The sequence below is a fragment of the Phoenix dactylifera genome, chromosome 10, assembly GCF_009389715.1.
Source record: "Phoenix dactylifera cultivar Barhee BC4 chromosome 10, palm_55x_up_171113_PBpolish2nd_filt_p, whole genome shotgun sequence".
Classification (NCBI taxonomy): Eukaryota; Viridiplantae; Streptophyta; class Magnoliopsida; order Arecales; family Arecaceae; genus Phoenix; species Phoenix dactylifera.
In genome coordinates this window covers 3,017,256-3,029,856 of record NC_052401.1, presented here as the reverse complement: position 1 = coordinate 3,029,856, position 12,601 = coordinate 3,017,256, and the positions used below count along the sequence as shown (strand labels likewise).

At 39.4% G+C, this 12,601-nt stretch overlaps 1 pseudogene; it reads right to left on the bottom strand.

Moving 5' to 3' along the window:
* Window positions 1-564: 564 nt before the first annotated feature.
* LOC103713810 lies at window positions 565-2,894 on the bottom strand (annotated as a pseudogene).
* Window positions 2,895-12,601: the final 9,707 nt, after the last annotated feature.

The window sequence follows — 12,601 nt, the reverse complement described above, 5'->3', positions numbered from 1 at the left end:
TTTGATATTTTCTATAGAAGTCTGGCTCATGATCAGCCCCGATGGCAAGTTTGGAACCTAAACCTTAGCCCACTCGGTAAACCATTTACAAATACGGGCTCCAAGGGTCAAAACAACCGTAAATACCCTCCATGAGCACAAACCTCCATGGTCCCAGCAACTCATAACGAGACTGTAGCCTTGACAGCATCAACACATCCCTCCACCCAATCCCCTTCAAAAAGTAAAGATTACGAGTATCTAGTACTCCCAGGATAAGATAACCAAGATTCTCCCCGTATCCAACCTAGAGTCCCGGACCCAATCCCAGCTAAAGCTTACCCAATTGCACCCAAGCGGCTGGCCCTCCGGCGATGTGGACCGACCACCACCCAAAATCCCGTGACCCAACTCGCCCTCTTCCCACCTCCATCTTTCCTTTAAAGCCCCCATTTGATAGCAACCACCGTGGGCGAGCCCAACCGGCCACCAACCCTCGTACACCCCCCCCATCAATTTCCCCACGAAAGCAACGACCTTTTACCCCAAATTCCAACCCCATTCCAAGGAAGTCAAGTTTGGTGATTTTGGTCGGGAATCAACGTCTGTTTCCATTCATCAGTTCCTTGTTACAAGCAACAACAAAAGCAGCAGTAAATACCAATAATAGTAAACGAGTGTAAGAGGTGGCAGCCTTGGGCTTAGTAGCTGGTCTTGAACGGCCTGTAGACTTTGAGGTCGGTGACAACTCCGGCGATGGACCCGGCGGCGGCGGCGATGGAGACTATGAGGCAGGCGATGCTGAGCATTTGGAGGCACACCCACCTGGTGCTCCACCTAGGGACCTCCTTTTGGGCTATGTACATCTCTACTGGAAAGTAGACGGTGAGAGGCCAGAAGCCGAGCGCGCCGAGGAGGCCGACGACGTCGTTGAAGAAGGGGAGGAGCATGGAGATGACGGTGGTGAGGACGACGAAGGCGGAGCGCCAGACGAGGCGGAAGAGGTTGAGGTTGTAGGATCTGGTGGAGGTGAGGGGATCCTGATCTCCTTGGTGATGAAGGTGGACTTGGGCCAGGTTTGAAGCGCCCATTTTTCGATGAAGGCGAAGAGGGGCTGGCAGAAGACCTGGTAGGCGCCGACGAGGTGGATGACGATGGCGGCGTTGCGATGTCGAGGAGCCAGAAGGGGTTGTAGAAGCCAAAGCCCGTGAGGAGGTTGCCGGGGGCCTCGTCGCCGAATGCGGGCATAGCCCATGCAGCCGCAGAGCATGTAGAAGAACGTCGTCACCGCTATGCTCAGCACTGCGGCCTTCTTCATCACCTTCGCCTCCGATGGTGGCGGCGCCTTTACTGTGTCCTGAAGGAGAGCCGCATCAAAAGCGGTGTTTCAGTAACATGATAGGCGAGACAGAGTTTAGAACACGGTAAAAAGCTACTGTTTGATTGGCTTTGAGTTGTTTACCTGGATTTCGATGAGGATGATGGAGAAGGAGTAGGCGAAGGCAATGTCGCCTAAGGCTTGGAGGGTACGCCAGATCTTTGGGTTTCGGTGACGGCACCGATGCTGATCCCGGTGAGACTGCCTTTGAAACGTTTGTTCCCTGTTTGAGTATAGAGCAGAGGAGAACAGAGAGATTAGGATGTGGGCAATGGAGGAACAAAAAAATAATGTGATAGAAGTACTTTGTTCGCTTGCATGGTTTACCAATGGTTTGAACGATGCCAAGAATGAGGCCAATGGAAGAGTAGGTGAAGACATGACAGCGGCAACGATGGAAAGCCACCAAATCTGATCGAAGTCAGGAATCTGGGAGAAGATGATCTCCAACACGCCAAATGCAATCATATAAAGGATTGCTGGATACGTGACAGGGGCTCTGTGGCCTTTCTCATGGAAGCAGTTGGACCTCCGGATGCCCTGTTCCTCAAAACCAAAACAACCGTTTAGAATATCGGAGGTTCCATCTTTCCGAGAAGAAAAGAAGAATAAGAAACGCTCTTCTTCCATTCCACTTACATCATGCTAATGGAAGCGGCGATGGTGTATCCAATGGCGACTCCAAAGAGGTTTGCATACTGGATAATCCACACATCTTGACTTTGAGACCTCCTGCTCATTTGAAATTTGTTGAGTAAAAGAAGGTGGTTTTAAGTCAAAAGCTAGCATAAAAAATTCATCTTTGTGATGTAATTTGGTAAGAGAGGACGAGAACAAACCAAGTAGGCATGAACGGCGTCCATGTAGGTGTAGTTGCGCTTGCCGTGATGGGATCGCCGGAGCGATAGCAGTCAGCGAGAAGAGTAGAAGTGTAGAAGATAACAAAGGAGAAGAGGAACATGACAGCAGGGCCAGCCACCCATCCGAAGCTGCGCGATAGCCCAGGCCAGCGACAGAACGCCGGATCCAATCACGCCGTGATAATATGCGCACTTGCCGTCCACAAAGTCCCTGAAAAATCCCACCTTTGATTCAGAAACACGAAGAATTCTCGATTCAGAGCGCAACAGTGGAGCAGAGTTTGGATTTTAACCAGTTCTCTTGAGTCGGCCGTCGTCGTCGTAGCACTTGGAGCCTCCCTGGAGCTGCTTCTGGTGTCCCAGCTCTATGGAGACCTCCATTGGAGGGATCCCTGCTTGCTGGTGGTACTTGGTTGCACCGTTCTCACCCATCTTATTCCCCAACCACACAGAGACACGCAGAGTGGACAAGTGAGACCCCTCTACGCTTGGAATCAGAATGGAGGCTGAGCAAATTAAGACAGCGAGTGAGCGAGCGAGAGAGGAAGTAAAACTCCGGGACACGGAGTAGCCTCTGCTCTCTGCCCCTCACTAAATAGCACTCCCGGCCACTAACGCGGCACCCAAGGTTCACACAGTTCCAGAAAAAAGGGAGCTTGGAATTGGAAGGTGCACCACGGAAATAAGAATATGGTCACAGTATATATAAATATATAATATAAATCCCAGCCAAAACACCAATCAGTCCAACAAAACTGCCGACTAAATTTTGGAAGAGAGCAGAGGGCAAAGAAAGGGGTGGGGCTTGGGGTCTTAGGCCCTGTTTAGGAAAGTTGTTAGTAGTAGAGTTTTGGAAATATAGCTGTTTGAAGCAGAGCATTTATAAAAAGCTGTTTGCTGTTTGGTAACTACATTTCTAAAGTGCTGTGACACTTTAACATGTATTTGGTAAACAAAATTAGAAAGTACTTTTGTGTGACAAAAATGACCATAAAAATATTACCAGTATTATACAACAATGCATAATAAATATAATACGTATTAATACATAAATATATAATATAATATAATATTAATGTAATGTAATATAATTTATTAAATATAGTACTATAACATTATGTGTTATAGAATAATAATTTAATATAATATTAAATTATTTAACATAACGTATAAATGTATTATGATATAATGTAATATAATATATATTTATAGTATAATACAATAATAAATATATAAAATATTATAATTATAGTGTAAATTAATTTTCATCATTCTAATGACTATTTATCTCTCTAACAAATTTCTAGCTAGGTGATAAAATTGGTTAAATAATTATAATATTTTTATTTATTTATTTATTTAAATCAGATTATTGCCACTCACTCATTATTTTTTATTTTATTATTTATTTATTTATTTATTATTTTATTTTATTCATTGAAATATAGAAGGGTCGCCGGCCATGGGTGGTGGCCGGCATGGTGGCTGCCACCGTGAGCAAACCACGAGCTCCCAAAACAAAGAAAAAAAGTAAAAAAAAAGAAGAAGAAAAAGGAACAGAGGCGGTGCGTTGAGAGGAAGAAGAGATAGAGAGGGAGAGGGAGAGGATGGGTGAGAGAGGAAGAGGTGAGATGAGGGTTTTGAGAAAAAAAGTGAGATTTAAATAGAGGTATTTTGATCCAAAAAATAGTTTCACGACAAAGCTGAAAACAACATTTTCGGAAAGTTCTAAATTGGAGCTTCTTCCCAAAAGCTGTTTTCAGCTTCCTGCAAAAGTTGAAAACGGCTTTCCAAAAATTTTACCAAACATCATTTTTTATCTAAAAGTACTTTTAGAGGAACAGAAAGTGCTTTTTGGCCGGAAGTGCTTTTTGGCCTTCTAAAAGCTCCCCCAAAGGGGCCTTGGACTACATACAGCCGAGGGAATTAAAATGATAGAAGTTACATTGTGACACGTATGTACTATCCCACTAGACTTGGGTCACGAGTGGGAACGGCCCCTCCAAGCCTTCCACTACCGCTTTTGTTTCCATAATTCTAATCTCATCTTTTCTCCAGTGTTCCTCTATCTGGAGAGCCTCACAGGATAGCAACACCAACTTGGCCTCTCGCTCTTCTGTCTTTCAACCCAGGATCTCTTCGTATCAAAACTTCTTGCTTCCGGGCCAATCAGGAAAGCTTGAAACCAGCAAAGTGGAAGGTAGAAACTAAAAGAGAGCAGCAGGAGGGAACTGGAAGATTCTGAGAAGATATATTTGCCTCCCTGCTTACCTTTTGCATCTCCACTGTTGAGACTACCAGTATCTTCTTTGTAATCTTTGTCTACTCCTTCTATTGATGTTGCTGCAGCTGTTCAGTTCTATGAGAGACGTATATTTAATCTGATATCAATTATTCGTTGAGAAGATCTTGGGAGCCTAAATAATACCTTTCGGCTAGTTATTTTGGATGAGATCCTGAATTGTTACAAATAGTATTATAGCGAACTCGGATTATAGTCTCTGTGGACTAGAGGACACTACAGCACGGGTTCATGAAGGCCGACCACGGGCCGATCGATGGTGCTTGTAATTAGATTTGAATGAATTTGAACTCTTAGCCTGACGAAAATGTAAGGGCTTGAATGGAATTAAAGGAAAATGCAATGCAAATAATGGTTAATGAATAAAATTTGAACTTTTAGCTTGACAAGGATGTGGTGCAGACGTGTATTTAGTTCTACATCGATTATTCTTTAAGAAAATCTTGGATACTTAAACAAGACTAAAGAGCCCAAAAAAATTCTTTCTAGTTAGCCTTTTTGGGTGAGGTTTTGGTTGTTACATGCTCTGAAGTGGAATTGAAGGAGGAGAGGGAAAAGAATGTGGGGAAAAAGAAGCAGAGTTAGGCGCTAGAGTAGACCGAGGACAGTCAAAAATTATAAGCCAAATTCCTCTGGCACCAAAGATCTGTCTTAATTTATTAGCACACAGAGCACATAGTTAGATTCCCCCGCACCAAAATCTATCAAGATTCATTTCTGTACACATTTTAATATTTCCTTTCCTATGTTTTTTTTTTAACTCTTAAAATCTGCAGCTCATTTATAACAGGCCTTGTACAGCTGCTGTATATATTTGGTCCTGCGTCGCAATAGAATTGAGCTATTAAGCCTTATTCTATTTTACACTAGGAGACTCTTCTTTCGAATGGAAGCTGGTGCTGTTGCTTGGTTTATATGGGGGATGAGGTGAGGCTGTGGATTAAGTATAAAATAATAGAAATAAGAAAGCTCATGCAGTTGCCGAGCTCCGCACGTTGTGCGGCTTTTTGTGAGAACTGTGCGGGTGTATGTTAGTCCTAGACCAATTATTCGCTGAATAGAATTTGGATACTTATATAAGATCAAAAAATCTAAATAATACTTTCCAGCTAGTCATTTTAAATGTGGTCATGGATTATTACACTTTTAGTTTATTCTTTGTTAAGAACAGTAAGATTACCCTACATCTCGGCACCTTTATCCACGTTAGTTTCTTATGCATATCTTAATTAGTGTCATGTGCTTTAATGTATGCAGCTTTTCCCTACATGCCATAACTTATTTATGGGGACTTTCTCCATTAATCTTTCAATTACATTTCCAGTTTCTTTACAGACAACAAAAATATCATTGTATTTAAAATGTAATCCAATAAATTATATCTTAATTTTTCCCCTTAGGGTCTATATCTTTGTCAAAAGCTAGCCAAAGTCGCATGTTTAACAGAGAAAGCAAAGAGAGCCATGATTAGAATTGGGTTGGTCGAGGTAAGAACATCGTTTCAATAGACAAATCCATTTTGGCTTTGTTTATTTGCTCTTAGTCCACTTAATCTGCGCTCAAACAGAGGAGGATGGAACAAAGTGGGTAATAAATTAAAACTAAAAGAAGAATGGGAATGATATCAGAAACTTCTTTCCTAGCTTCCATCATTAGACACAAACCATTACGATACACATATGCATAAATAATGGACTTGGCACTTGCTCCCTCTCCTTTTGTTCCCAAAGACTGAGGAAGCCAAAGTCAAGAACATCAATCATGCAAGACATGGAAACATTTTACTCAGTGTGAACAAATTTTTTTCGTTGATAACAATGATTGCTAGTGGTGGTTTAAAGATAGTGGTAATCAATGCACCATTGACATATAGGATAGTAGGAATTGCCTCGATGTCGAGCATTTCTTCTCCATCCACATGTAAAGGGTAGGAAAAAATTCCACCACCACTCCCCTTGCTTCCCGATTGGCAGAACTTTTTATACATAAGTGGATTGCATGAGATGGAGTGGTGAGAAGAAGTTATATTATGTGTCTCAAGACATGCATCATCTGCAGGAATTAGGATAATTTTAGATGAATTAGTGAAAAAAATTAGAGTATATTGGTTGGAGGGAGTTGGAATCTGAAAATGAGAATAAGAATGAGTGACTTTCATTGCGAATATTTGATCGAGGAAGTTCTATTTTCATTCTAATTTATGAAGGAATATGAATTCCCCAATTTCTCAAAATTGCAATTCCTATTCTTCTTTAGTATTTCAATTCCATTTTGATTCTGGATATGAACCAAACACATCGACAGATGCGGGCTATTTCGATCTCCATCCTATCTATTTTGATTTCGTTTTCCGTCTGAGGCTAAACACACCCTTACATACGTGTGTTATTTTTGGGCAATTGGCTGCACACGTGCTTGTCAGGTAAAAAAAAAAGAGAAAGGAAGACTATTTATGTGTGTCTGAAACATGATGTACAAAGACAATGCAGTGGGTCGGTCTCTCCGGTATTGTCCTTAATTTTAACCCAATTATATTTTGAAGACTAGTTTAGGTTTGGTTTAGGAAATTTAAATAAAAATTATTAATTGACATTTTAACATCCTTATATAATGAAGTCATTCAAATTTCCACATCGATTTAAAATAAGTATTTTATTTCATGATAATGAAGCCAAGTAACAACATCATTTTATTGCTATGATTATTTATTATTTTTGTTATAAACGACTACTAATGGCTGCCACAGATATCACTATCTTATTTTACAAAAGTCTCATCATAGCTTGAGAAGGCAAAATGTCACGCCTCTGCCTGCACGGAGCACGTGAGGCACCCAGTGCCCACGTGGTGGCTACATGAGGAGGAAATACAGGGCTCTCCTGCCAAATATTATCCGGTTTCGGGGTTTCACGCAGGCATCCTTCATTCCTTTCCGGTTTTGTTTTCCTTCCAAAATGCGTCTACAGGATTTGGAGATACCCGCCTCATATGCCTAGGCTCTAGAACGAGTCTTTCCGATGTGAAACTATTGGGCCTTACACCCCCACGCAGGCGGGGGCGTGACACAAACAATGTGTCACTATTTTTGTTATAACTATATTCATATACAATCTATATTGCTGAAATCTGTCTAGCTGCAAGATAATTACATTTAGAGCACCAATTTCTTTAAGTGTGTGAAGAGGATAAGATAAAAGGGGAATATATTTCTCCTTTGTGTGCCTCTGCCTTTATATTTTCATGTGCCGATCACCCTTATTAAAATTAAAAAAGTAAAAATAAAAATAAAGAAAAAACCAGCAATATTGTCGATACAGGAATATAGTAAATAAGATATCAGTTTGATTTGAAATTCTATGTTAATACCCTCACTAAACTCAGAATCTCTTATGCTGCATGTTTTGCACCGTAGAGAGCCGTACAAGTTTGAATAGTCATCACATTATCCATTTTGGAAATAAATGGCGCTTCTTTGTTTCATCCGCATGTTATATTGCACCAAAACTAATTCTATTCAATTCCTCAAGACAAGAAACTGTTAGCCTAGATGCACAAAAATAATTGATACATTAATAATTAAATATTTCTAATATTCAAAAATAGTAAATAAGAAGAATAAACTAGCAAATAATTAACTTGTCAATATAATAATAAAATAAAGAAAGAGAGAGAATATGGCCTGTCGATCGAAGCACGCTGATGCGTTGTCCCAGAAAAATTTATGTCCCCCACGCATGAGTCTGCTGGCACAGATCTTCTATAGATATGAAGACCCAATACAGAACCATGTCTTTCCTATCAGTGCGCCTTCAAAGAAGAGCACGTTCACGCTTGCAGATAGCTCAAAAGAAACTTAGAAAAATTATAAAGAGAATTTTTTTTTTCTTTATTTCTTTTCTCCCCAATGATCCTTAGAGCCCTTTTTATATAGACTCTTGGAATAGAGAGAAGAAAAAATTTTGATTATGTTTGAAATAATCCCTAAAGCCCTTTATATAGGCTTAGGCACGTCAAAAGAAGCAGACTCTCCTTCTGCAGATCGATGACGTGTCTTTTTTTGCTCCTTTGATCATGCGGCTTGTTGCATCTTGACTGCCCATACTTCCTTTGGGAATTTTTTCATGTTTGCTCCCTTGCTTATGCGTTAATTCTTGCCACTTGGCCATTGACTAATTTGTTTTTCAAAATTTTAAAATATTTAATTTAATTCAACAGAAACAGCCATGGATCTCTAATCGGTTATTTAGATTTACACCACAAAAGATCCGAACTTGTGCCAAGTGCGTTAACCTACTCCTCTTTGTGGAAAATGGAAGTGATAGAAACCTAGTGGAGGACCAACCATAAACCCATGTTTATTGACCTTTCCGGGTAAAATTCCAGCCCTCACTGGCTCGGAGGGAGCAAGGTTCCGTGGGAGGTCGCATCACTGTGAAAACTCCCTCACGGATTTAATATTGGAGCATCAGATTGGCTTACTGTCTGATTCTAGATTGGCTGCCAAAACTTGGCCCCACAACTATAAACAAACCTTCTCGGCTGGTTTGAAGTCATCAATGGAGGCAGTGTCCGAGTCTAAGAAAGTGCCAAAGAAGGCAAGCAACTCAAAGGTATCGTCCGCGTGCGATGCACAGCTCGCCGCGGCAATGATGAAACGACTAGGGTTTTCTAAAGAGAAGGAGAGACAAAAATTTTCCTTGCAAATTAGGCCACTTGTGTAAGATGATAAGAGATTTTAACTTAATCATTTTCTTTTTTTTACTTGGTAACATCAATTATCCATATTTTATAGCTGTTTATAGTAAGAAAATATAAAATATAAAATAAATCTACATCATCCTATTAGCTTAAGCTTTTAGGACAAGTGGTGATTTCAACATGGTATCTTAAGCTTTTAGGACAAGTGGTGATTTCAACATTCATAACCTCATCAAAACGATTAGATAGAAAGTATTATCCGAGTTTTTTGGTTTTTTCTAATCTATTCAATGTCAAGCCTAAATTCTCCCTTGGCGCGTAAGTTATTTAAGACTTGGCATTTTTACTAGATTAAAAATCAAAAGTCATTCAAACTTAATCACAAATATTATGGATTCAATCACAAATACCATCTAAATACCACTCATGTTGTAGTATTCTCTAATTCACATGATCATGGATCAAACCTGCTTTGAAACTATTTGTAATGAAAGAGCAACATCATCCCAAAAAACTACCCAAAAAATATTATTTTGATTTTTGGTTATGTATAAATATCCAAGATTTGTGCGGTAAATAATGAATGCGGGAGTAAACATATACATGCATGAAATCTCATATATTTAGACCCAAATAATGTACACATAGTGAGGCCAGAACTACTAAACGATGGAGCTCACATAGATTCATTTTAGAGTTAGTTCTATAATTGAGAGGTTACAATTCAAGACAAAGCTGATCTATGTCTAATAAAACTTAATGCTCGGGCATAATGAAAGGGAGTATGGACTGCTGTCATTGCTTATCTAACTCAAAAGTATTTTTTGTATTTTGTATTACTTGATAACTACATTCCAATATTCGAGAGGTGCAATTTTCTTATTTCTTTTATATATTTTGTGAGTAGCCATGGAGATGAGAAAACTGATAGATCTGCAGGACACCCAGTTTCATATTTGATATTAGATATAAAAAATATTAGGACAAAGTCAAGCACCATGAGAGACCCAACTCAGTTATGTACTTAATCATGTGGGAGTTTCTAGTCAAATAACTGAGTGCAGGATTGAACTAGATTGTTTTGAAGGTCAAGAATTTTTTTTTCAAAAAATTAGATTTCACAGTTCCGTGGTGGCCTTGCAACTTCAGAGCTTGTTAATGAAACCCCTCTCTCTAAGCAGGCAGACGAGGGCTCCTACCAACATTAACTATGGAGCTTTGTCACATCCACATACCATGAATCATGCACTACGCTGCAGATATCAGAAGAAACAACATAACCTACTATTTGCTTAAGAAAAAAGGAAGCCTAGTATTAGATAACCTATAAATCAAAATCTTGGAGCACTTCATTGGAAGTCGAATGCAAAACCTGTTCCACTTGGAGAATGGTATATTAGCCACTGGACGAGACCTAGGTATGATTGCGATGATTCGCTAGGTCCTGAACAAGTCAATAATATGATGCAAATGTTGGACTCATTATGATAGAGAAATTGAAATTTCTATCTTGTTTCTGTTCTATTTCCTCGATGGATATTACATCTCTCTCTCTCTCTCTCTCTCTCTCTCTCTCTCTCTCTCTCTCTCCTTTTTTTCTCAAAAGACACAGATACACCCTTTTAAGTTTGAGCCATTATATTAGACCCTAAAAGTTTAAAAAGTATTGACTAACCATCAAAACTTCAAATTCGTTGTAATTAGCCTAATCATCAATCTTTTACAAAACATATCAAGTGAGGATCATTTGATAGCTAAACTTCTGTAAAATTTTCAGAACTATCTTTCTCACTAATTAGCAAGGAACTCTATTTGGCATGATTGAAAGGGAATGCTTTGAAATCTCTATAAGTAGATGAATGACAAAGGATAGACTGCTTTGAGAATTGTACAAACGAAAGGATGATAAAGAAAGGGCCCTTTGAAATCTATGCAGGTGGTGGATGATAGAGGATAGGGTGTTTTAAGATCTGTGCAGGATGGTTGGATGATAGAAGATGGGTTGCTTTGAATTATGCAAGCAGATGAATTGGATAAGAGGTTGGGTTCTTTGAGATATGTGTAACGGGACAAATATAGGAGGATGGAGCGCTTGGAGATCTGTGCAAGCAGATGAATGATAAAGGACAAAGCGCTTTGAGATCTATGCAGATGGATGGATGATAAGGATAGAGTGCTGTGAGATCTACGTTGGGTGGATGGATAATAAAGGGGTGGAGCACTTTGAGATATGTGCAGGGCACATGGATGATAGAAGATAGAGTGTTTTGCGATTGTATAGATGAATGATAACAAATGATGAGTGCTTTAAGAGCTGTGCAAGTGTAATGGGATGATGATGGATGAGCATTTTTGAAATTTGTGTAAACAGATGGATTGATCGAGTAGGAGCCGGTTTGAGATCTATGTAGACGAATGAATGATGAAGGATGCTGCACTTTTAAGATCTATGCAAACAAATAGATGGACAAACGGAGGGGAGCGCTTCGAGATATATTCAGACAGATAAATGATAAGAGAGTAGAGTGCTTTGAGATTTTGTCCAAAAATGATGAATGATGGAAGATAAAAGCACTTTAAAATCTTGCAGATAGATGAATGACACAGGATAGAATGATTTAAGATATTGCAAATGATGAATGATAGAAGATTGAGCATTTTTGAGATTTGTGTAGGTAATAGGATGACAAACTAGGTGCTTTAAAAATCTATGCAGATGGAGTGGATGATAGAAAACGAAATGCTTTGAGATCTGTGGCAAACAGATGGATAGCAAATAGTGAGTGCTTAAGATCTATGCAAATAGATGAATGATAAAGGATGGAGTGCTTTAAGATCTGTTGCAAGTGGATGAATCACAAAAAGATTAAGCGCTTTTAGATGGAGTGGAAAAACTATGACCCGGCCTCTCTGAGTCGAGTATTTGATCTTTTTTTCACTCCATTTATGGTGTCAGGATCCAGATAGACGGCTAGCCATTTTGCAACGAAAATAAAGTTTTGAAGATTATGAAATGCATATTCGACCAAAATAAAGTTGTTCTTCTCGGGTGTATTCTGTCCATGTTTCTTCCCCTTACTGAAATATTTTGTGAACAAGGAACATGAAAAGTTTCTAAAGAGCCTGAAGCTTATCTAGTTAATAAACAAATTAGAATTTTGGACAACGCTTATTAATGACCATCACAGAGTTCTCGGTGACCGGAAGCTGAAATTGATCAAGATGATCCACCCACAAGGATAGGAAGCCCACAAAATGGCTCTCATCCCTTGTGATTCTCTCTCTCTCTTCATTAGAAACAACAATCTTTGTCAATAACTCCATCATGTGCCATCATGCCTTATCTCATCTACATAGGGGCCATGGATCAAAATTATGATCCAC